The 4489-nt window shown below is 47.4% G+C and overlaps 1 non-coding gene across 1 annotated transcript; it reads right to left on the reverse strand.

Moving 5' to 3' along the window:
- Positions 1 to 2219: 2219 nt before the first annotated feature.
- Positions 2220 to 2291, reverse strand: TRNAE-UUC (transfer RNA glutamic acid (anticodon UUC)). The gene has a single exon. It is a non-coding gene; the product is annotated as a tRNA-Glu (tRNA).
- Positions 2292 to 4489: the final 2198 nt, after the last annotated feature.

Raw genomic sequence — 4489 nt, forward strand, 5'->3', positions numbered from 1 at the left:
TAGGACCAACCAACCAGCTTCTTTACTTCCCGACAAAATCGTGGAAAATTTTCAAACATGTGGTCACCCAGAGCCTTGCTTCTCACCAATACTTGATCTACATCTGATGATACTTGGCATATTAAAATTGCCACTTCTTGCCATGGATTAGCAGCACTCTTTCTACTACTGGAGGTAGAGTCGTCAGCACTTCTAGGACTACTCAAACTTGAGAACCAATTGAGAAAACTCATCCTTATGATTCTGTTTCTCTGGAACCACTCTCAGCACCAAGTGTCTTGGGCCAGGTTCTGAAGAGAAGCAAAACTAGTGGAGCGTATGCATGGATGTTTGTGTGTTTGTGTGTGTGTATGTATGTACATATAACTATGTATATGTGTAGAGAGAGAGAGCTTTATCTGAAGTAAATTGCTCACATGGTTGTAGAGCTAGTAAGTCCCAAGTCCATGGGTCAGATATCAGGTTGGAGACTTCTCCCGTCTCACGTACCTGAAGGGGCAGAGGAACGCAAGTTCGGCAGGAAAGGAAGCAGGCTTCTGGCTAAAGTCCAAAGAACTGGAGGTCAGATGATAACCAGTTGGATGCAGGATCCAGAGCAATCGAGTAAGCTTTGCCAAAACTTCTATACATATATTGGATGCAGGCCACACCCCTGAGGAAAATCCCCTTACAACTGATTGGCTGATCATATCAGATCACATCATGCAGGATGACTACATCACTATATAACTGCCAAACCAGTGAGAATCATGGCCCAGCCAAGCTGACACGCAACGTTAACCACCACACGTTACAAGCCCAGTGATTACCTTAATCATTTTCCCAACTGGTAGCTAAAACAGCCTATAAATAATTTTATCTACTCCTCTAAATGTGTTAAGTCCTATTTAAATATACATTTATCTACTCTACTTTTGCTTCCTAGGAAATGTAAATCTCATGACAGTCGAAGTCAAATAGATGTTCACATTCTAAATTTGCCTCATTCTGGTTTCACTGATGATCTACCCTGATGACAATCCATCTGAAATATTTTTTGATTATGAAAATGAGCTAATAACACACCTAAGTGTTTATACTATTATGGTGTAAATTCCAAATATTCTGGTATTAAATGATATTTACTAAGAGGTCATTTTACTCGGTTAACTTTGGTGGGGGAACACCATTTGGCTAAAGGCCTAAGACAATTTCTTTCTGATTGTATAAACAGGGTCTTCTTTGAGGGGATCTACCTCTTTTTCATTCGAAGAGCTCTGTGCTTGTGAATTTGTTCAGGGTCTGAGACTGTCTATTGCTGTGATTCAGGTCAGACTATGTTCACCAGACCTAGAGTGTTTCTGCTTATACAAATCAAGTAAGACTTTAATAGATCGTCCATCTATTGCATTTCTAGAGATACTGACCAAGGGGTTCATGCCAAAGAGGTTTGATGGACAGACCATTCTGATTACTGCTTCAGCTCTGTATTCAGTGTAGGAAGTAAGGTCACCTTGTTTTTTAGGCTTAAATGTTGTGACTTGACCCTTCCAATCCCATCTTCCCATCATCCCCATTCATTTCAATGATCCCAGTTCCATAGTAGCAGTTCCCACTATCCTTCATGAAATAGCCACCACAGAGTTCTTTGAGGATGTGAAGATAGTTCTGTAGGATCTATTTCTCACAGCCTTGTTGAAGGTAGTGTCTTCTGGACCTTTCCAGGGGATAAAAGTAGGGACGAATGAGTATGTCTGTGGAGTGTACAATTAATTTTTACTCAAAGAATTTGGACTTTTTCCCTGGTTCCTGAGAGGTAATCTCTAAACACCTAAGATTTTCCCAGTGACTGGAGTCTTTGTAATTTCTGAAGGGGCTCCAGGTCACACCTGAGAGTTTATGCTGAAGGGGCAAGGAGGGCCTCATTGCGAGGACAAAGAGGAAAAGTCCCTAAGAGGCTGGTTTAGAGGGATATTGCCAAAGGAAAGGAGTAACCAAAGGATCTTGAGATATCAGCAAGTTACTCCGAAATGGGGTAGCAGATACATATATATGGAGGGATGGACAAAGGAAATGTGGAAAATGTTCATTGGTAAATGGACATGAAGAATATATAAAGTCATTATTCTTCCAACTTTTTTATGTTTCTAATTCTTTTGAAAAGGAAGATTGGGAGCTCTTGTCCCAGGTTCTACTTTGTTCTCTTGATATGAACATTCTGAAAGATGAGGACCACAGCTTTCCCTGACGGGGAATCGAACCCGGGTCGCGGCGGTGAAAGCGCCGAATCCTAGCCACTAGACCACCAGGGACCTAATGGGGACCTGTGATCTTCGGACTTCAAACCGTACATGTCTTTGCACCCAACTCCGGGAAACCTGGACTCCTACCTTCCTACATGCTGCCCTCTCTTTCAGCGATCCTCCCCTCCTCGCCTTCTCCAAAACGCGAGACAGCCTGCCACACGCCGAGCGCTGTCAGGTCTTCCCAAGTTTTGGAGCCAGGTGGCTCTGCCCTGCCGCACCTCAGACCTGACCTAGAGATGCGCCTTTGTGCGCGGCAGCGTGCGGAGAGGCGGCGGCCGGGTCCACCGCAGGGAACAAGCCTGTAGGGAGGAGGCGCCCAGGGTAGGAAGTGGGCCGAGCACGAGCCCCCGAGAGCTCCACCATCAAAAAGGGCTCTCAGACGGATGCAGAAACGGAGGCAGCCTGGATGAATAACTCTTGGAACAAGGGCCCCGGAACCCCAAATTGAACTCCGGATTTTCCCCCTAAAGTCCTCTGCCCCTGCCTTTTCCCCATCTTTGCCGATGGCCACTCCATCTTTCCCTATGCTCAGGCAAAAAACTGAGTTTTCCTTGGAGACAGTCTTTTCCTCAGACCCCACATCTAATTACTCAGGGATTTACGTGTTCTCTTTGGTGGTACAATGGTGAAGAGTCGGTAGCTCGAATCCACCAGCCGCTCCGTGGAAACCCTATGGGGCTGTTCTACTATGCTCGCTATGAGTCGTGATGGACTCGACCGCAACGGATCTTTTGGTTTTTGTCCGTCAAGTGTGGACGTTGCTCTACGCAGTCCCTCCCTTTCCTGAGCTCTAAATTTGCACCGACGACTTTCCTGATTAAGGCGGGAGGCCAGTTTAAGGCGTAGCCCTCGGCTCGCTCAGACCTTAGGGTTCGAGACCCTTAATTTCAGGGCGTAGGATTCGGCTGCATTTGCCCCTTTTCTTTGGCTCTGTCCCTCAAAATCAGCCTGTCTCTCTCTGGAGAGTGGCGGACATGCCTGGGACCCCTCCGCTCCTCTCCTCTCTCCAGGTTGGGAAACCAACCCCCTTCGGGTTCCTCCTGCAGAGAAGCTTCGGAAGGAGCTTTTTTCCCTGTCTTGAAGTGCGTGCGCCTCAGGTGTGCGGTACGCAGGGGCGCACGCGCTGAGTTTGTGGTTCTCCAGTAGCCTTCTCCTCTCTCCCCCTATGTAAGGGGAGGACAACCGCCCCCTCGGTCCAATTCAGGAGGGATCCAAAAAGGGTCGTGACCCGACAGAAAGGCGGTGAACCCTCTCCTCTGGGTGGGCGGGGAGGCGGGAGATTGATCCAGGAGGGAAGGGGAAATGCACCTTATGAAATTTCCCGATTTAAAGCTACCTGGAAGGCAGCCTCATCTGGAATGGGGTCTTAGGTCGCTGAAGAGTCTAACGTAGTCCAGGTGTGTCCCCGTCTCCACTTTGAGCCAAAAAACAAAGTGGAGCACCGAGTCCTGGTTTCCAGTGAGGAAGGAATCTGCGCCCTCCCCAGGGTGGGGGAGCACTTGAACTTTGGGTGTGAAGGCAGCGCGGTAACCTCAGCACCTAGAGCAGCAACTGCAGGAGGAAAGGGCACATTCTAGACCCAAACTTTTTTTTTTTTTTAATCTTCTTTTCCAAAGGAAATCCTAAGGAGAATAACATTAAAGCCTGTGAGCTACAGAAACTCTTTGCCTATCGGCGGTTGCCCTGAGACCAAGGTGAAAAACCTGCGCAAACCGCCTCCGTTAACTTTCGCACTCCATGATCTGCTGAGCAGAAAAATAAAAAAGGTAAACAAAGATGAGTTTCCAGTACTGAAATAAAACTGCCCTTCCAAAAATCTCGAAGAGTGAGGAGGGAGAAGTTAAAAAAAAAAAAGGGATTGTGAATTCTGCAGGAGCTTCCCCTAGGTCCTGCGGTTTATACTGGGCTTCTTGGTCTGGTGTCCAAAAGAATCCAGTGCAGGCCTTCAAGGCTGTCTTGGCCTGTGTTGGTTGTTCGATATTTTCAAAGAGCCAATTGTCCTAAGACACATGTTTCAGCTTTTGGGAAGGTACGGCTAAAACATGAAGGCGTGATTAAAGTAGTGGACTGAAATCCAGTCGCACAGTGGAGAGGTGCTGAGGCAAAAGGGCTTCAGAGGAAACAGCGCAGGTCAGTCCCCAGGGAGAGTGCACGGTAGGGCCTGCAGGGAGGGTTCTACCGTTCCCGGGTGGACAGGAAGTGTT

Source organism: Loxodonta africana, chromosome 3 (genome assembly GCF_030014295.1).
Source record: "Loxodonta africana isolate mLoxAfr1 chromosome 3, mLoxAfr1.hap2, whole genome shotgun sequence".
NCBI lineage: Eukaryota > Metazoa > Chordata > Mammalia > Proboscidea > Elephantidae > Loxodonta > Loxodonta africana.